The 21,444-nt window shown below is 47.6% G+C and overlaps 1 protein-coding gene across 2 annotated transcripts in view; it reads left to right on the plus strand.

The window, feature by feature from the left end:
• Positions 1-21,444, plus strand: part of LIMS1 (LIM zinc finger domain containing 1) — a 163,802-nt gene that overhangs the window by 55,143 nt on the left and 87,215 nt on the right. The window contains exon 1 of one of the 2 annotated variants that reach the window (XM_065423810.1): positions 19,000-19,041. The exons of the other annotated variant lie outside the window; for it this stretch is intronic. The gene's annotated coding sequence lies outside the window, so the exon portion shown is untranslated. Of the gene's footprint in view, positions 1-18,999; positions 19,042-21,444 lie in introns of those variants that run through there. 2 annotated transcript variants of the gene reach the window in all.

Consider the following 21,444-nt stretch of genomic DNA (forward strand, 5'->3'; position numbering starts at 1 on the left):
GGAGGTTTGGGGGGAACCCGGGCCCGCCCTCTACTCCGGGTTCCAGCCCAGGGCCCTGTGGACTGCAGCTGTCTATAGTGCCTCCTGTAACAGCTGCATGACAGCTACAGCTCCCTGGGCTACTTGCCCATGGCCTCCTCCAAACACCTTCCTTATTCTCACCACAGGACCTTCCTCCTGGTGTCTGATAACACTTGTGCTCCTCAGTCCTCCAGCAGTACACCCTCTCACTCTCAGCTCCTTGCTCCTCTTGCTCCCAGCTCCTCACACTCGCACCACAAACTGAAGTGAGCTCCTTTTAAAACCCAGGTGCCCTGATTAGCCTGCCTTAATTGATTCTAGCAGCTTCTTCTTAATTGGCTCCAGGTGTCCTAATTAGCCTGCCTGCCTTAACTGGTTCTAGCAGGTTCCTGATTACTCTAGTGCAGCCCCTGCTCTGGTCACTCAGGGAACAGAAAACTACTCATCCAGTGACCAGTGTATTTGCCCTCTACCAGACTCCTGTACGCCACTGGTCTGGGTCTGTCACAGTAGCTATCCCATAGCTATCCCATAGTTCCCGCAGTCTCCCCCGCCCATTGGAATTCTGGGTTGAGATCCCAGTGCCTGATGGGGCAAAAAACATTGTCACTGGTGGTTCTGGGTACATCCTCCCCCTCCCTCCTCCTCCCTCCGTGAAAGCAACGGCAGACAACCGTTTCGCGCCTTTTTTCCTGGGTGAACTGTGCAGACGCCATACCACAGCAAGCATGGAGCCCACTCAGCTCAAGACAGCAGTCATGAACATTGTCAACACCTCGCGCATTATCGTGCAGTTTATGCTGAACCAGGACCTGGAAAACCAGGCGAGGAGGAGGCGGCTACGGCAGCGCAGCGACGAGAGCGATGAGGACATGGACAAAGAATTATCTCAAACCACGGCCCCGGCGCTTTGGAGATCATGCTGTTAATGGGGCAGGTTTTAGCCGTGGAACGCTGATTTTGGGCCCGGGAAACAAGCACAGACTGGTGGGACCGCATAGTGTTGCAGGTGTGGGATGATTCCCAGTGGTTGCGAAACATTTGCATGCGTAAGGGCACTTTCATGGAACTTTGTGACTTGCTTTCCCCTGCCCTGATGCGCCAGAATACCAAGATGAGAGCAGCCCTCACAGTTCACAAGCGAGTGGCGATAGCCCTGTGTAAGCTTGAAATGCCAGACAGCTACCGGTCAGTCGGGAATCAATTTGGAGTGGGCAAATCTACTGTGGGGGTTGCTGTGATGCAAGTAGCCAAAGCAATCACTGAGCTGCTGCAACCAAAGGTAGTGACTCTGGGAAATGTGCAGGTCATAGTGGATGGCTTTGCTGCAATGGGATTCCCTAACTGTGGTGGGGCGATAGACAGAACCCATATCCCTATCTTGGCACCGGAGCACCAGGGCACCCAGTACGTAAACCGCAAGGGGTACTTTTCAATGGTGCTACAAGCACTGGTGGATCACAAGGGACGTTTCATCAACATCAACGTGAGATGGCCGGGAAGGGTTCATGACGCTCGCGTCTTCAGGAACACTACTCTGTTTAAACGGCTGCAGCAAGGGATTTACTTCCCAGACCAGAAAATAACAGTTGGGGATGTTGAAATGCCTATCGTGATCCTTGGGGACCCAGCCTACCCCTTATTGCCATGGCTCATGAAGCCATACACAGGCAGCCTGGACAGTAGTCAGGAGCTGTTCAACTTCAGGCTGAGCAAGTGTAGAATGGTGGTAGAATGTGCATTTGGACGTTTAAAGGGACGCTGGCGCACATTACTGACTCGCTCAGACCTCAGCCAAACCAATATATCCATTGTTATTGCTGCTTGCTGTGTGCTCCACAATCTCTGTGAGAGTAAGGGGGAGACCTTTATGGCGGGGTGGGAGGCTGAGGCAAATCGCCTGGCCGCTGATTATGCGCAGCCAGACACCAGGGCGATTAGAAGAGCACACCAGGAAGCGCTGCGCATCAGAGAAGCTTTGAAAACCAGTTTCATGACTGGCCAGGCTACAGTGTGAAAGTTCTGCTTGTTTCTCCTTGATGAAAACCCGCCTCCTTGATTGACTCATTCCCTGTAAGCAACCCACCCTCCCCCTTCGATCACAGCTTGCTTTCTAAGGAAATAAAGTCACTATTGTTTAAAAATAATTTATTCTTTATTAATTGATTATAAAAAGAGGGAGAGAAGTGACAAGGTAGCCCGGGTGGGGTTTGGGAGGAGGATAGGAGGGAAGGAAAAGGCCACTAAAAAAGTTCAAAGTAATTACAGCCTTTTGGTTGGGCTGTCCACTGGGGTGGAGTGGGAGGGTGCACGGAGCCTTCCCCCCTGCGTTCTTACACGTCTGGGTGAGGAGGCTATGGAACATGGTGAGGGGGGAGGGTGGTTATACAGGGGCTGTAGTGGCACTCTGTGATCCTGCTGCCGTTCCTGAAGCTCCACCAGACGCCGGAGCATGTCAGTTTGATCACGCAACAGCTCCAGCGTTGCATCCCACCACCTCTCATCTCGAGCGTCTCTCCTCTCCTCACGTTCATCCCTCATGGCCTCACGTTCACTGTCAGCTTTCCTGTACTGGGATAGGGTGACCTTCCACTCATTCAGATGAGCTCTTTCATTGTGGGTTGATTCCATGATTTCCGAGAACATTTCGTCTCGCGTCCTTTTTTTTCACCGCCCTATCTGAGATAGCCTTTGGGACGGAGGAGGGAGGCTTGAAAAATTTGCAGCTGCGGGAGGGAGGGAAAAAAGGGAGAGAAGTATTTAAAAAGATACATTTTATAGAACAATGGTTATACTCTTTCACGGTGAACAACACTATTCACGTTACGTAGCACATGTGATTTCAGTACAAGGTCGCATTTTGCATCTTAATATTGAGTGTCTGTGGCTTTGGTGTTAGAGATCACAGACGCAGGTCCGGGCAACAGAATTCGGCTTGCATGCGGCCATGGTAAGCCATTGTTTTTAGGCTTCTGCAGCCTTCATATATCCAGTGCCCTCCTTTCCCACATACCAAGCAAAGCCCGTTGAGTGCTGCAGTTTTCCTGTTAACGTGCAGCAGCAGAAACCAAACTAAACCCCCCCCCCCCAATTCTCTGGGATGATCGCTTTACCTCTCCCCCCACTGCGTGACTGGTATCAGGGAAGATCCCTGCTAGCCAGACGCGAAAAGCCCAGCGCCAATGATTCCCTCCTCCCCCCTCCCCCCGGCTTGGCTAACTGCAGGGAAGGATTTCTTTTCAGCCACAGGCAAACAGCCCAGTAGGAACGGCCACCTCTGCCCCTTAATTAAATTTCCGTATTTCAACCAGGTTACCATGAACTATATCACTCTCCTGAGGATAACACAGCGAGATAAAGAACGGATGTTGCTTGAATGCCAGCAAACACCGGGACCATACGCTGCCAGGCTTTGTCATGCAATGATACCAGATTACTTTCTACTAGCATGGCGTGGTCAAGTGTCCTACCATGGAGGACGGAATAAGGCTGCTCTGCCCAGAAACCTTCTGCAAAGGCTTTTGGAGTACCTCCAGGAGAGCTTCATGGAGATGTCCTTGGAGGATTTCCGCTCCATCCCCAGACACGTTAACAGACTTTTCCAGTAGTTGTACTGGCCGCGAATGCATCCCAAGTCCTCAGAGCAAATTAATCATTAAAAAACGCTTGCTTTTAAACCATGTTTTATATTTACAAAGGTACACTCACCAGATGTCCCTTCCATGGCTTCATGGTCTGGGGGTTGGGAGGGTGCCTCAGTCAGGCTGAGAAAAAGATCCTGGCTGTTGGGGAGAACAGAGTGCTGTGTGCTCTCCGCAAGCTCGTCGTCGTCGTCCTCCTCCTCATCTTCCCCGTCCACAGAATCCTCAGGCATGGCTGAGGTTACCCCCGCCTCGGAATCCACGGTCAGGGGTGGGGCAGTGGTGGCGGCCCCCCCTAGAATTGCATGCAGCTCAGCGTAGAAGCGGCATGTCTGCGGCCCTGCCCTGGACCTTCCGTTTGCTTCTTTGGTTTTCTGGTAGGCTTGTCTGAGCTCCTTAACTTTCACGCGGCACTGTAGTGAGTCCCTATTGTGGCCTCTCTCCATCATGCCCTTGGAGATTTTTTCAAATGTTTTGGCATTTCATCTTTTGGAACGTAGTTCTGCTAGCACTGAATCCTCTCCCCATATAGCGATCAGATCCAGTACCTCCCGTACAGTCCATGCTGGTGCTCTTTTTCGATTCTCAGACTGCATGGTTATGGTTACCTGCGCTGATGAGTTCTGCATGGTCACCTGTGCTGATCAGCTCTCCACGCTGGGCAAACAGGAAATGAAATTCAAAAGTTCGCGGGGGTTTTCCTGTCTACCTGGCCAGTGCATCCGAGTTCAGATTGCTGTCTAGAGCGGTCACAATGGTGCACTGTGGGGTAGGTCCCGGAGGCCAATGCCGTCGAATTGCGGCCACACTAAACCTAATTTGAAATGGCAATATCGATTTCAGCGCTACTCCCCTTGTCGGGGAGGAGTACAGATATAGATATTAAGACCCCTTTATATCGAAATAAAGGGCTTCGTTGTGTGTACGGATGCAGGGTTAATTCGGTTTAACGCTGCTAAATTCAAGATAAACTCGTAGGGTAGACCAGGCCAAGGAGGAGATACAATTTGCAGTGAGGTACAGCTTCTTTCATAAGGAAGTTGGGTGTGAAGAGAAATTTTTGTAAAGAAAAAGGAAGTACTTAGCAGCAAGCAGAGAGAATTCAAGTGCTTGTATACTTCCAGTTTTTCTCTGTCTGCATCATTCTTGGCTAGGGTGACCAGATGTCCCAATTTTAAAGGGACAGTCCCGATTTTAGGGTCTTTTTCTTATATAGGCTCCTATTGCCCCCCACCCCCTGTCCCGATTTTTCACACTTGCTGTCTGGTCACCCTATTCTTGGCATGGATTAGGGAGGTTATAGTCTCTCTCTCTCTCTTTTGTGAGATCACTGTTAGATAATTGAGTTTTGAGTACCTACAGGCCAGAGATAAGGTAACCTGTTGGAGAGAGTTCAGAGCAGAGGATTGAAAATTGTTGTAATTGGGTTGACAGGATTAACTTGACAGGAGTAATTTTTAAAACTGTGTGTATAACTTGCCTCAGCAGTAGTGGTGGATATCTCAGCCAACTGCAAGTATTTTGAGAGTGCTGGTGCAAAGAAGGAGGAATACTTATTTAGGGTAGCACCAGGGGATATAACTGGGGCTAGTAGAAATATAATTGGGAAAAGAAGAATTTCATTTGAAAACTGGGAAGAAAACATAGACAATAAGATGCCAGTTAAGCTGTGCTGCAGTCTTCCCTGGAAAATGGTGGAAGTTCAATCACTTTAGATTTTAAAACTAGACTGACCCAGAGCTCTGGTCACTACGAACGGAGGGTTTAAGGTGCCCTTAAATGCCTTACATCTCATGTTCTGTGATTTACACAAGCTGATGTGTACAGATGCTGAAGGAAAGGATGAAAGTTAGAGTTTGTTTAATTTTTTTAAAAGACACAAATCAAGGCAGGCAAATTATGGTTGGGATCTACTGCAGACCCTGGCAACAAAATGAAGAAATCCCACTGTCAGAGTCTCATGATTTGTTACTCGTTGTGGATTTTAAATAACCTGTATTTGCTGAGAAACACAATGCTAAATTCCTGCAGATGACTGGGATCAAAAGATCCTGAAATTATGATGGATAAAATTCCGCAAGTGTCTAAGTCTGGTTTTCAAAAGTGACTGCACTTAGGAGCCCAAGTCTCCTTGAGTATTAATCAGAGTGATGGTGGATAGATAATCTTAACATCTTCCATAGCAAAGTGTAGTTACAAAATATCACTTCACCTGTAATAGAAATGCATTTTCTGGGGTGGAACATGGCAGCCATTCTGTGCTAGCAACACTACTAAACAGTTGTCTCTGCTTTCCTTCTTAGGACTTTGACCAATCCTAAGGTATTCATCACCTAAAGGATTGGCTAGCTCACAAAGTAAATGTTGGCTTGGGAATAAGTGGTGGTGGAGGAAGTAGCGAGGCTAAGAGTTCTGGCTCTAGGAAACATTCTAGGAGATTGGGTCTCTTACACAGAATGACTAGCCCACTTCTCCGAGTTCATACTGAGAACTAGCAGGGGTAGGCAGACTGGCAGAGACAGTATATAAATGGTCACTGATGAGTTAAGAAAAGAGCCATGCCAATTTAAAGTGCTTTTACCAAGGTTTCTCTTTGTAATAAATGCTAGTTCTTTACCCAGTCTTGGTAATGCTTCAGCTAGGAAATTGTTCTTCTATTCTGAAGATCCAAATGATATTAATAAACAGGAGTGAGTCGAAAGGAGAGCTGCTAAGACGATTAAACGATAATATACAATATATGAACTATACCTGGGCTGGTATTTTCAATGGGAATTTGGCACCTGTCTCCCTTACATATCTTTGAAAATCCCAACCCTAGTCTGCACTACTTATGCAAATGGATGTTGTTATTCAGGTAGTCAGACTGTAAGATAAAGAGTAACAGGTTGGAGGTAGAAAAAGAAAAATCACATTCAGAATTTCTTCCTGTATCTGACAGTGAGCACAGTCACTCAATGGAAGACCTAGGATCTGACACCTTCTTGGGAAGATGCTTCTATTTTCTTGTGGAAAGCCTAGCACATCCCCAGTCCTGATGTTGGGAGTGGGATGAGGGAAAGAGAAATGGAGAGGGCTCTGTAAGGAAGGGATAGCAACGCACAAAGCCTCAGGCTGAAGGGATTTAATCAATTAATATATACTGACCAAAAGGCCCTGATGTCATTGCTCTTCCTCTTCATTGCATTTCTCAATTGTTTTAGTTTTGGCACAAATCTCTGGAGAAGGTGTTGATGCAGACAAAACTACCAAATGCAGTTACATTGGTTTGCCAGTGTCAAATTCTATATAACTAAGTGGGTCTAAGTTTATTCAGATGGGGCTAATTTAAAGGCTAATGTTTGGTGTCTTTGTTCCTTTTTAATGGCAATTTATTTGTGTTTTCCTTGAAATGACAAAACTTTTACTGTCCCCATGAATCAACAAACTGTATTTGACTTCCTATATATGTTGAAACCACTGGAGTGCTGCCAATATGTGAAATTTAAACACATCAAAATTCTAAATGCCTCTTGTCTTTTAACCTGTATCTTGATTATAGGAATTTGCTTTCTCCATGATCAGAAAAAACACTTCTTTCTTGGATGTAGTCATGATCCTTCTGAGAAGTAAAGCTATAACATATTTTGTCATCTGGGTAAACTTCATTTGACTATTTCACAAGCTTAGATAGAATTAAAGTATAGTTGCAGGCAAGAGATAAAAAGTTCATATGAGGAAGTATTGTGCAGTACCGGAAGCAACAGCTTGTAAAGATAATTATATGGTTAACTTGTCCATAATAAAATGACACTGATATGTGAATTAAAGTGGCATGAAGACAGAAACAGAGATACTGAGGAAACAGTTCTGTACGTGATATGGCGAGACTGGGGAGGAGAGAGCAAAATATGTCAAGTACCTAAAGTAAGAGTTTGTTAACATTAAGCAGTGGAATGTGTGATTAAAGTAATCAAGATATAAATATGAAGAGTGGGGCATGCATTTTGTACTGAAAATCTTTTGTAAGGAAGCCCTTGAGGTACACAGAGTTGTGTAATAGGCTTGACTGAATCCCTTACTCACAGAGGGAGTATCATAGATCCTATAAATACAACATTTCTGTTATTGCTTAATAGGTTTGTTTGTTAAATGTCAGCCTAGCAGTGCCTTTTGTGATATTTCAGGGTGAAATTCAACTCTGTGCAGGGGGCCAGCCCAAGGCCTGTGCCTCAAAACAGGGCTGAATGGGACTGAAGTGTTGCCATAGGCCCTGGATGGTCCTCTGCATAGAACTGAATGTCACTCTTTGGCAGTGTCCCGTTAAAGTCTGACTGTTTTGGCTGATCTAAATTTGGCCCTATAAATACCGTGTTCATTAACTTTGTAGATGTTCTTTCCCTAGCAGAAAGAAAACTTCCTTTTAGGAAAGCTGTTTCACCTCTAATAAAATGGAGAGGCAGATTGTTAGTCATTTTTCCATAAATAGATTACTCAGAAGGTATCTTGAAAATTCAAAGTTGTCATTAAAAGTGTTCCAGGAAAAAAAATCTTACCTTTAAACTTCTTTTTTAATTGATCAAACTAGTTATGTTATAATGGGTACTTATAAAAGGCTTTAAAATAATTCGGAAAATCTAATGTAGGATTGCAAGCTGGTGTGTTACTCAGTATTTTCAAAGCACTATCAGATTAAAAAAAAAAGCTTCCTGATTCTTTTAAAAACTCTACAGAGTTTTTTACTACCTCATTGCTTTGGAGTAGCTAATGAACATTAATGGGAGTTGAATATTCACAACTAAGGATTTGTCTACACTAGCACTTTTGTCGGCAAAACTTTTGTTGGTCAGGGGTGTGAAAAAGAAACACCCCCCTGACTGGCATAAGTTTCACCAACAAAAGTGGACAGCGCTATGTTGGCAAAGAGATGCTCTCCTGCCGACATAGCTACTGCTGCTTGTTGAGGGTGGTTTAATTATGCTGGCGACAGCACAGAGCGGCTACATGGGAGAATTTACAGCAGCGTAGCTGAAGCGGTAAAACTGTGCTGCTGTAAGGTCTGTAGTGTAGACATAGCCTAAGAGAATATGTCTTTTAAAAATATTTCAAGGGGCACAGATACTTCTGCAAGGAAAAAGAATAAATCTCTATTTAAAAAGAGGCAAGCTACTTATGCACAGATGCTGTGCAATGTGAAAACGGTATCTGCTTCCTCATTTCTTTGGCAAAGCCACAGATAAAAATCTTGTTTTTAAAGGCTTCCAGTAAGATGTATTGTTGGGGACATTTGCAGAGTTGCATGGATTTTAGCCATACTCTTACCATTAAAATCTGAGCTGGGAACCAGATTCTGCTCTGATTTACACCTTGTGCAACCTTGTGGAAGTCAGGGCAGAATTTGGCCCAGTATCCCTAAGAGCCTTTCACCTCCACAACTCCATGGCTTTCACCCTAATCTGCTAATTGTAGCCATTCCCAAAAATAAGGCCTTGTCTACATTTGTGGCTGTGCATAGGGTACCTGTAGCTACACACCGCAGTGAAAAGCAGACTGCATCCACACTGCAGTGTACAGCTACATGTGCAGGGCCCTACCATATTACAGCTGTGAAAAACACATCACGGACCGTGAAATCTTGTCTCTGTTGTGAAATCTGGTCTTTTGTGTACTTTTACCCTATACTATAGAGATTTCACGGGGGAGACCAGCGTTTCTCAAACTGGGGGCCCTGACCCAAAAGGGGGTTGCAAGGTTATTGTAGGGTGTGACGGAGTGTGACTCTCCCCCGCGGTGCCTCCTGCTGGCCGTCTTGGGAATTAGCTTGGGGTTGCTAGTGCGCCCTCCTCAGGTGGTGTCTCCTGTCTCCGCGTCCAGGACCTGCGTCGCTCCCCGGATCGTGTCATCCTCTTCTGGACACAGCCCTCCAGCTGTGCCCCACTTGGTTCTTTTCCCCCCTTCCGGGGGGACCGACAGTCCTCAGTCCAACCACTTGCCTCAATGGCAATCTGCTGTCCAGGTTATAGCCACTCGTCTGAGTGGCAGACTGCAGCCCATGTACTGGCCACTTCCCTCAGTGACCAGTGGGGGCAGTCCAGGCCCGCCCACTACTCTGGGCCCCCACCCAGGAACCCTATAGCTGGCAGCCACATACTACCCCTCCTCCAACTCCACTGTCTCCTTCTCTGGGTCACTTCCCCGCAGCCCCAGCACCTCCTCTGCCTTGTATCAGGGCCTCACTTTGGCAGCCGTCAGCTTGGAGCGTTCTCATATTCTGCTGACCCTGCCCAGCACTGCTCTGTCCATGGGGCTTCAGCCCTCTAAGCCACTAGTCCTCCTCCTTTGAACGCCAGGGAGTGACTCCTCTGTCCTCTTGCTTTGCTCAGCAGCCCCTTCTTATATGGGCCAGCCTGGCCCTGATTGGCTCTTCCAATGAACCTTCCCCTAATTGGCTGGCACTACAATCCTTTTCCTTATTGGCTGCCTCCCGCACGTCACCAGAGTGGTTTTAACCCCTTACATACCAGTGAGGGGCAGACGCCCCATCACATAGGGGGATCGTGGTATTGCCACCCTTACTTCTGCACTACCTTCACAGCAGGTAGTCAGAGAGTGGCAGCTGCTTGCTGAGGGCCCAGCTCTGAAGGCAGCGCTACCACCAGCAGCAGTGCAGAAGTAAGGGTGGCAATACCGCAACCCCCCCTACAATAACCTTGCAACCTCCCCTCCCTGCCACTACCCCCTTTGCATCAGGACCCCTACAGTTACAACACCGTGAAATTTCAGATTTAAATATCTGAAACCATTAAATTTATGTTTTTAAAAATTCTATGACACTGAAATTGACCAAAATGCACTGTGAATTTGGTAGGGTCATATACATGTGGCAGTAACAGGCTCCAGCAGCAGGAAGACAGCGGGACACTACACTGCTAAAAATAGGCACTGCTTTGGTGTATAAAGAGCCATGAGGTAGGATACATACCCTAAGGTCCTGACATGTCTTTATTTGCCTAAGAAGTGCCTCATGGTCTACACTGCTGTTTATACCTGTGCTAGCTGGGCTTGCAGCGTCTGTACTCTACACGCTGCTGTAAGTGTAGATGTAGCCCAGGGGTCGGCAACCTCTGGCCCGCCAGAGTAAGCCCCCTGGCGGGCCAGGCCAGTTTGTATACCTGCCGCATCCACAGGTTCAGCCGATCGCGACTCCCACTGGCCGCGGTTCGCTGCTCCAGGCCAATGGGGGCGGTGGGAAGCCGCGGCCAGCACATCCCTCGGCCCGCGCCGCTTCCCGCCGCCCCCATTGGCCTGGAACGGTGAACCACAGCCAGTGGGAGCCGCGATCGGCTGAACCTGCGTACGCCGCAGGTAAACAAACCAGCTCGGCCTGCCAGGGTGCTTACCCTGGCGAGCCGCGTGCCAGAGATTGCTGACCCCTGATGTAGCCTAAGGGTGTACCTGCACACTCCTTTTGGTAGTGTGTGGAGTACATACATAGCTAGCCCCCCAGCACAGGTATGAATAGCAGTGTAAACGGGGAGGCACTGCTTAGGCAAGTTGTGACAGTTATTGGGGTGCTCAAGACTGAGAGTCACCTTGTTATCCCTCTGTCTCCAGCTAGAGTGAGAATTGCTTGTGCTTAATTGGTTGTCAGCGCCCTGACACCACCAGCCTGTTAGCCACTCAAGCATTCTCCTCTGGGCTATGCCAGCCCTTACTTTGCCTTGCAGTTTAACAATAGGTGCACCCCAAACCCCTTTGAAGCGTTTCCCTGTAGTGTCCAGCCCCTTCTCCACTGAATGCTCACAGTTATACCAGCTTTGCTGTCCCCAAAGGAACAGCGTACACACCAACTTGAATGGTTCAATCCAGGATTTGTTCTTGTAGAACACCACAGCACTGAGTTATATTTATAATGAAAACAATCATAAGTTTATTATCAAAGATTAAGATTTAAGAGCTAGTGAGAAAGGATAATGGAAACAGAAAGGTTACATATAAAACAAAATCATAACTGGCTTTCTAGAGATTAAACTTAACAGACTAACCAGTCTAAGGAAGTCTCTCTCACCCAAATGTCCTTTATAGTGCTTCCAACCAGGTTGGGATCCTGTTTTCATGAATGTAATCGCACAGCCCTTTTACTTCCACAGGTACAGGATAAAGGGGTTTCTTCTAGGGATGTAAAATGTTTACCGGTTAACCGATAAGCATCAGTCTTATCGGTAAGGTATTCAGGTTAACGTTTAAAATCTGCTGCAGGCCCCCCGCCCCTGGGGTTCTGGTTGCCGGCCCCCAACGCGGGGGACTCCGCTCGCTGCTGGCCCTGCCCCCAGGATCCCGGCTGCTGGCCCCATGCCCAGGGCTCTGCATGGGGTAGCAGCAGAGCCCTGATCATGCGGCGGCAGCCGGGACCCCGGGGGAGCGGGGCAGCAGCAGAGCCTAATGGTTAAACATTTAACCAGTACAATTTTAATTGTTGAAATGTTTACTGTTTTCAAGCGCTATTTACGTCCCTAGTATCTTCTTGCCTTGCCTAATATGCCCCAAAGTTCATTGTCTCTCCCTAGAGACAGGGACACTCCTGTGGTTCATTCTCCCATGTGTTCCTTCTTTGTTGACCCAGTATGCTAATGGAGCTTCCATTGATTGGGCTTACAGTGCTTTAAGACAGACAGACCGGCTTTCAACCGGAACATCTGGTCGAAAAGGGATCCTTGTGGCTCCGGTCAGCACTGCTGATTGGGCCGTTGACTGTCCGGTTGGCGGCGCTGTGCAGCGGGGCTAAGACAGGCTCCCTGCTAGCCTCCGCGCCACATGGTTCCTGGGAAGTCCACCCTCTGGCTCCGACACGTAAGGGCAGCCAGGGGCTCCACACACGGCCCCCACCCCAAGTGCCGCCCCTGCAGCTCCCATTGGCTGGGAACCGTGGCCAATGGGAACTGCGGGGGCGGTGCCTGTGGACAGGGCAGCGCGCAGAACCACCTGGCCGTGCCTCCGCGTAGGAGCTGGAGGGAGGACATACCGCCGCTTCCGGGAGCTGCTTGAGGTAAGTGCCGCCCAGAGCCTGCACCCCTGAGCCCCTTAGGGTCACATGAGTAGAGTTAAAGACACCCCTAAACCCTGTGGTTATGTACTCTACAGAGCTCTCTGCCTGCCCATGCCATGCCTCCCCATTTACATTGCTGTTTTTAGCATGTAGTGTATTCTGCCTCCCTGCTACTGGAGTCTTTCCCTACTGCGGGGAAAGGATCTGGAAGTGGGGAAAAGTTCTGGCAAGTTCCAAACTTTTCCCCACTGCTTCTCCCCCATGCCAGAGCCTTTCACTGACCTGAGTAGCTCCACATTGCAGTGTGGATGCAGCTTGCTTTGCAGTGCAGCATGTAGCTACACGTACCCTACACGCTGCCACAAGAGGTGTGCAGAGTAGACTTAGTCTAAGGGTATGTCTACACTACGAGAGTAGTTCGATTTTAGTTAAATCGAATATGTGGAATCGATATTACAAAGTCGAACGTGTGTGTCCATACTAAGGACAGTAATTCGACTTTGTGAGACTTTGTGAGTCCACACTAACGGGGCAAGCGTCGACATTGGAAGCGGTGCACTGTGGGCAGCTACCCCACAGTTCCCGCAGTCCCCGCTGCCCATTGGAATTCTGGGTCGAGCCGCCATTGCCTTCTGGGTAAAAAAAATTGTCGAGGGTGCTTCTGGGTAACTGTCCTCATCCGTCCGTCACTACCGCCCTCCCTCCCTCCCTGAAAGCGCCGGCGGGAAATCAGTTCGCGCACTTTTCTGTTCAGTGACAGCGCGGACGCCACAGCACTGCGAGCATGGATCCCGCTGCGACCATCGCTGCAGTTGTGGCCGTTGTCAACGCATCGCAGCTCATCATCGACCTTTCCCAGAGGCAGATAGAGAGAAATGAGGCGAGGAGGCTACGGCAGCGGGGTGAGGACCTGAACTCCGAGAGTAGCACACGCCTGTCTGAAACAACGACACCCAGTGCCGAGGACATCACGGTGGCAATGGGTCTTGTGGATACTGTGGAACGGCGATTCTGGGCCCGTGAAACAAGCACGGACTGGTGGGACCGCATAGTGCTTCAGGTCTGGGATGAATCCCAGTGGCTGCGAAACTTTCGCATGCGGAAGGGGACTTTCCTCGAACTTTGTGAGTTGCTGTCCCCTGCCCTGAAGCGCAAGGACACCCGGATGCGAGCAGCCCTGACTGTCCAGAAGCGAGTGGCCATAGCCCTCTGGAAGCTTGCAACGCCGGACAGCTACCGGTCAGTCTCGAACCAGTTTGGCGTGGGCAAATCTACCGTGGGGGTTGTTGTGATGCAAGTAGCCAAGGCAATCGTGAAGGTACTGCTGTCAAAGGTAGTGACCCTGGGAAACGCGCAGGCCATCATAGATGGCTTCGCCGCGATGGGATTCCCAAACTGCGGTGGGGCTATAGATGGGACTCACATCCCTATCCTGGGACCGGACCACCAGGCCAGCCAGTACATCAACCGAAAGGGCTACTTTTCAATGGTGCTGCAAGCACTGGTGGACCATAAGGGACGTTTTACTAACATCAACGTTGGATGGCCGGGCAAGGTTCATGACGCTCGCGTGTTCAGGAACTCTGGTCTGTTTAGACGGCTGCAGGAAGGTATTTACTTCCCGGACCACAAAATAACTCTTGGGGATGTGGAGATGCCTACAGTGATCCTCGGGGACCCAGCATACCCGCTAATGCCCTGGCTCATGAAGCCCTATACTGGCGCCCTGGACACAGAAAAAGAACTGTTCAACTACCGGCTGAGCAAGTGCAGAATGGTGGTGGAGTGTGCTTTTGGCCGTCTCAAGGGGAGATGGAGAAGCTTACTGACTCGCTGTGATCTCAGCGAAACCAATAGCCCCATTGTTATAGCAGCTTGCTGTGTGCTCCACAATCTCTGTGAGAGCAAGGGGGAGACCTTTATGGCGGGGTGGGAGGTTGAGGCAAATCGCCTGGCTGCTGATTACTCCCAGCCAGACAGCCGGGAGATTAGAAGAGCCCAGCGGGACGCACTGTGCATCCGGGAGGCTTTGAAAGACAGTTTCCAGACTGAGCAGGGTCACCAGTGAATTTTAAGTTTGTGGACACAGAAGCTGAACTTGCCACCGTTTCTTTACCCAGTTACCGTTGACTATCCTCTCCAGTTACATACCCCCTTCACCCCCTTCCCAAAAAATAAAATCTGTTCTGTTTTGTTAATGAACACCGTTGTCTTTATTACTGTTTTCGCGGGAATGTTTTAAACCTGGGATGCAGACTGTGGCGGAGTGTGGGTTTAGTGTTGTGATGCAAATGATGCTTCTAAACTCCAGGAATGACAGGTTCCGCAGTGGTGGACTGGTTGTTTCAACAGAGCCTGCCAGCCCTCCTGGGCGGGACAGCGTGTATGTGTCGGCTATGTGACTGTCTGGCAGGGGGAGGAGGGTTACAGCTCCCCTGCTGCGCGGCTCTGTGATGCATTAGATCTGTAACTGCCCTCCCCCGCCACAAAGTCACAGAGCAACCCCCCCCCCCCCCCCAGAACATGAAAACCACCTCCCAGATTGACCAGGGTCACTAGTCACTGCACTGGGTATGTGTCCTGATGCTGGACCTGACCCCGCCTCTGTACCCTGGTAAAGGTGACTGTCCTGTCCAATTACCAAGCCCCTTCCCCTCCTTCAGACAGACTGTCCTCCAAAAGAAAATCATGGAAACAGTAATTAACAGAAACGAATATTTTATTATGAACCACACATGAAACGTGGGGGTTGAAACTTGCACGGGGGCTTCTGTGAGGTGTGTAGGAAAGGACTTTTAAAATTGTGGGGAATGAGAGCCTTCTAGTGCTAGAGCAGTCTGCAGGGGTTGACTGAAAGTTTTAACGGCCCTTGCCGCCCCTCCTTCTTTGTACTTTGGGTGAGGGGGGTGTGGGACTTGGTGGCGGGGGAGGGCGGTTAGAGATAGACTGCAGCGGGGCTCTGTCCTCCTGCCTCCGGTCTTGCAGAACATCCACAAGGCGCCGGAGCGTGTCCGTTTGCTCCCTCAGTAGTCCAAGCAGCTTTTCAGTAGCCTGCTGGTCCTCCTGACGCCACCTCTCCTCCCGTTCCATGACTGCTCGGTGCATTTGTGACAAGTTCTCCCTCCACTGTGTCTGCTGGGCTGCCTGGGCTCGGGAGCAGCTCATTAGTTCTGAGAACATGTCCTCCCGCGTCTTCTTCTTCCTCCTCCTAATCCGCGCTAGCTGACAGGCTGGGTTGGGAGACAGTCGCAGATGTGTCTGTGTGAATGGGAAAAATGGAGTGAATTCCTGAGACAGATAAATGAAGTTGTGTACAAAGAACCTAGTCTTTCTCTGTGAACAAGACCATGCACTGCACCTCTCACATGCGCACTCAGGACAAGGTCGAATTTTCCGCCCTCGCCTTCAGTGCCTGGGGTCTTGCAGTGGTCTTGCAGTTATCTGAGAAGCGTGGCAGGACACCTGAACTTCTGTAGCGTGCAATCATGGTAAGCCGTAGACTTCTGGCTGCTTAACACTGTACTAGTAGCACTGGCCTCCTTTCACATTGAAAGCAATGCCAGTCTCTGCTGCCAGCAATCAGGACAGCATGAACTATACCCCTGTCCCACCCCCTCGCGGCTGTCCCAGGGAAAGATCCCTGTATGCTGCCCCTCTCCCTCCACCGCGTGGCTGTAAAGCAGTCCCAATACTAACATTCCCCTCCCTAATTCAAAGCAGGGCGTCATGAGCGACATCACCCTGCTGAGGATCTCGGAGTCCCAGAGGGAAAGGATGCTTCGAGAAAGCCTTCAGAAACCAGGGCCGTTTGCCGCCATGCTCTGCAGGGCAATGATACCAGAGTACCTGATGGTGTCGTGGCGCGGAAACGTGTCCTACCACGGAGGGCCCAATAAGATCGCCCTACCCAGGAACCTGATGAACAGGCTGGAAATGTACCTTCATGAGACCTACGAGGAGTTCTCCTATGAGGATTTCGCCTCTATCCCCGGCCATATTGACCGGATTTTCGCGTAGGTGCACTGGGACTAAAGAGTGGAGCGTCTTGGGCAGCATAATCATGACTTACCGGACATTGTAAAAAAAATTTTAAATACTTGGGATTAAATTGTGAAGAGCCTAAGGCAGACAAATCATGAAAAACCCTTTGTTACTATTGTAAATATTCCAGTTTTTTTGCAGATAATTGTTTACATGTTTAAGCACTTTAGGAAAAAGCCATTGTTAATATTATAAATATTTCAGTTCTTGTAAAAATAAATGTTTAGATATTTAAAGCACTTACTGCTTGATCCTTCCCCTGATTCTGTCTCCGGGGTAAGGGATGGGGACGGTTGGTAGGGGATCTCGGTAAGGGTGATGAAGAGCTCCTGGCTGTCGGGGAAATCAGCGGTGCCAGCGCTGTCGACTGCCTCGTCCTCCTCATCTCCTTCTTCATCTTCCCCGTCCGCTAACATGTCCGACGAGGAACCTGCCGCGGACAATATCCCATCCTCAGAGTCCACGGTCAGTGGTGGGGTAGTGGTGGCGGCCGCACCTAGGATGGAATGCAGTGCCTCGTAGAAACGGGATGTGTGGGGATGGGATCCGGAGCGTCCGTTTGCCTCTTTGGTTTTTTGGTAGCCTTGTCTCAGCTCCTTGATTTTCACGCGGCACTGCGTTGCATCCCGGCTGTATCCTCTCTCTGCCATGGCTTTAGAGATCTTCTCGTAGATCTTTGCATTCCGTCTTTTGGAGCGCAGCTCTGAAAGCACGGACTCATCACCCCACACAGCGATAAGATCCAAGACTTCCCTATCAGTCCATGCTGCGGCCCTCCTTCTATTAGATTGCACGGCCATCTCTGCTGGAGAGCTCTGCATCGTTGCCAGTGCTGCTGAGCTCGCCACGATGTCCAAACAGGAACTGAGATTCAAACTGCCCAGAGAGGAAAAGGAATTCAAATTTTCCCGGGGCTTTTCCTGTGTGGCTGGTCAGAGCATCCGAGCTCGGACTGCTGTCCAGAGCGTCAACAGAGTGGTGCACTGTGGGATAGCTCCCGGAGCTATTACCGTCGATTTCCATCCACACCTAGCCTAATTCGATATGGCCATTTCAAATTTAGCGCTACTCCTCTCGTTTTGGAGGAGTACAGAAGTCGAATTTAAGAGAGCTCTATGTCGAACTAAATAGCTTCATGGTGTGGACGGGTGCAGGGTTAATTCGATGTAACGGCGCTAAATTCGACATAAAAGCCTAGTGTAGACCAGGCCTAAGAGTACACTGCTCCAATGCTGCTAATGAGAGCAATGCTACTTTGATTGCATGCTAAAGGCAAGCAAATGTTCTGAATCCTGAGAGAGAGTATTAGTTCTTTCGCTTGTTAATAGAGAACCGCTCAATCACTTTAAAGTCACATGCCGCATTTTCAGACATCTTTCAAAAAGGCAAATTGAGTGCCCTGTTTGTCCATAGAACAGGTGCAGCACAACCCTTTTTCATGCCAGATCCCCCACGATGTCCTGCCAATGCCCTTCCTTCCTGCCCAGGAATTAGAACGTAGTTCAGTCTCTGTACCCACTGTATTCTTTGTCTCTGATGAGGCTGCCAGCAAGAGGGGCAGTTTTGCCAGCAAAAGGGGCAGTTTTGCCAGCAAAAGGGGCAGTTTTCTAGGAGATGGGGCAGAAAAGTGAAGCTGACTCCCTCCATTAAGGTAAGGTAAAGGATCTGCTGCTTCCTTTGTCAACAACCAGGAGAACAGTGTAAAGGGGCTTCCTAGCTCTGGCACATGGATAAGGAGGGGAAGCTCTGTATTCACCAGGCCTGTTAGCTGCCAAAGGTTGGGTGCCTGCTTATTGTTGTTTACTACTTATGGTGACTAAAGCGGTTAGTCTTTCATGTCATGTAATTATGTTAAAATAAATGTATATATTTAAGTGTATAGTGTTTGGCTGACACACACAACACTTACCATCTATTTTTCTGCTCTTCATTCCCTCCCTCTATTGTGTAATTCCCCTTCCAAGAGCAGGCCTTTTTGCTTACATTGTTTTAAAATATTGGGAGGGCACTTGAATTTAGTCCCCTTTTCTGAGGGGGCAAGTTTTTTCTTTCTGCTCTGCCGTGATGGCCTTAGGGTTGCGGTTTGCCATGGCAGGAGCTGGAGTGTGGAGTTTAGTGAACTCCTTCTATTGGTTTGCTGTGTGAGATGCTTTAATGGCCAAAAGTAGGAAGTGGTTTGCTAAGTCACATTGTTTTTTATCATTACCACCAGTAATAACCACGAGAGAAATACGCAAATGCTGAATGTTCAGGGTAAAGCTATATATGGGAAAGATTACTTGGGCAATTCTTCTGTTGGCAAGTCTACACACTGTAAGTACTAGCTTCTTCAGGCTTTGATCCTTCAGGGGCTGGCTTTGGCGTCTGTATCCATATGCGTTAAATTATCTTCAAGGCTACAAGCTTGATACCTTATACAGATATACTGTCTTATAGTCAGTTTAAGTGTTTCTTATAAACAGCAACCATATATGGGAACTAACATAAACATTGCTATGGGGATTTTGGAATTGAAAAATTAATGTCAGCTTGCTGGCTTTTACTGTGGTTAAAACCTAATGGCACAGATCATATAGCTTTGAATTTAGTCATTTATTCCATTTTCAGTCATCTTAAAATTGATGTGATGGTCCCTGTGTTCTTGTTGCTGCTATTTTGTGTAAGTGTTTTTAGGAGAAATATTTTGTCTTTGTTCTGTCTTGTGGAACTAAGGATTCACATACACCAAGGAAAATGACCTGTTACTGACAATGATTCCTTCTTAACTGGTATAAGAATGGTGTAACTGCTAGTGTAGGTTGGGCATAGGGGGAAGAGGGGCGTTTTTAGAACCATTCCAGAAAGCATAACTGAGACCTGGAATCATAATTTCTGTGGGGCTGACAAGGATTTTGTCTCCCCTTTGTAGAAGCATTTCAACATGATTTGAAAGCCAGTTGCTAACAGTCATTGTTCAAAATGGGTCATTTTCCTAGTGCAGATGAATCTTTAGAAAAGGGTGGTTTTTTACCATTGAGATGGCCATTCTGTTCCATTGTTTTTAGTAATCTATTTTTCAGGTGCTTGAAATATGTCACCTCAGGAAGAATTTTGATAACATTTTTGTTTGTTCTTACTCCTAAGGTGACTTCTTTTACATAGTTGCGTAAAAATCTGGGATTTTTTGTTTGTTAATTATCTAGTTATTGCAGAAAAAGAACATGTGATAGCTCATTTCTAAAACTTCCAGTTTGTCATGTATATTGTTTTCAATTAGTATTATCGCTTTTGTTAAGTTTGAATTTTAAAAACAAATGACGAAATGTTGAGTGACTGAAAATTAACACGTAGCAAAATAAAAAGAATGTGCTGTGTGCACATGCAAACTACATAAGCACGTACGCTGTGCATAATCTTCAATAGACAGTACACTGGCTTTTCCAAATTCAAGAAGCCTTAAACTATAAATTTCATACTTTTTAAAGGTGATCTGGAAAGGAAAAATGTAATTAGGCTTATTTCCCTTTTTTCTTTTTCTTTGATTTACGGATTAAAGAAGGCCTAAAAGGTTTTTCTTTTTCTAGATACCAGGTGGCTGAAATAATATGTTTTATTGGACCAACTTCTACTGGGGAAAGAGACAAGCTTTTGAGCTTACACAGAGCTCTTCTTCAGGTCTCTTCTTTTTCTTCTTCTTTTTACCATAGTAACAGTACCCCAAGAGGCCGGGGGATTAGTGAAATAAAATCAGAAGGGTCAACAGTGTAAAAATTGAGCAACTGAAAGAGACCCTAATATGAACTAGGTTAAAACATGTGTTTCCGAGGAGCCAAAAAAGTGAAAGATGGTATGGTACCTTCCAAGTGCAAGGGTCTTTTTATCTGGAATAAAAAATGTGTGCTAAAATATTCAAAGGTTACCAAGACAAGTGCAACCAAAAAATGCAAAAATATAGTGACCGGGTCTTGAATTGGCTGCTCAAAAAGAAAGATATAACAAAAAAAAAGGGGGAGGGCGGACCTCCTTACACAAACAAACCAGGAACAATGGAATATAATAGTAAAAACAACATTAAAATCAATGATCACTAGGAGAGAATAGGCACATCCTAAAACTCCCCATGGGAAATATTGTATTATTCAAATTCAAAAAATACTTGCTTGATGAGCCCTTTCCAATATTGCTAGTACTTGCTCTGCTCAGGGATGTGAGGATGGAGTTTTGACAGAATATTTACAGCAAATGCTACAATACTTATAATTAAAATCCTGGTCAGGGTAAGAGCGGCCACTCTGCATAACTGTCACCTACAAAGACTTTCTAGTCTTGGTTTTCTGGGCAAATTACCCTCATAAGAAATCTCATTATAAATGGCAAGATAAAACTGACTAATTCCATGGCACGTGGCACTTTTCCACTTATCACACAGATTTTGTCCATCTACTAGACATTTTTCATTGACTGACTACCATTGTTACCCTTTAGTCAGGCCCCACCCTGCATGTTTAACCACTGGTTTACCCTTCCCTGCCTCTCTGTCTTTTGTCCCCATCTACACCCTGAAAGCAAATGATATTCTCACAGACTCTGTCTTTGCATGGGGGAAGAGGGTGAATATCAGCATCTTCTGAATTGTAAAAATATGAGTTGAACTTTATTCAACTCGGGTGTGTAATAAGAAATGGTGAAGGAGAACCAAGGTGATACTTAGCCAGTAGGGGGAGATGCTGTAAAGCC

The sequence above is a fragment of the Emys orbicularis genome, chromosome 1, assembly GCF_028017835.1.
Source record: "Emys orbicularis isolate rEmyOrb1 chromosome 1, rEmyOrb1.hap1, whole genome shotgun sequence".
In the NCBI taxonomy this organism is placed as follows: domain Eukaryota; kingdom Metazoa; phylum Chordata; order Testudines; family Emydidae; genus Emys; species Emys orbicularis.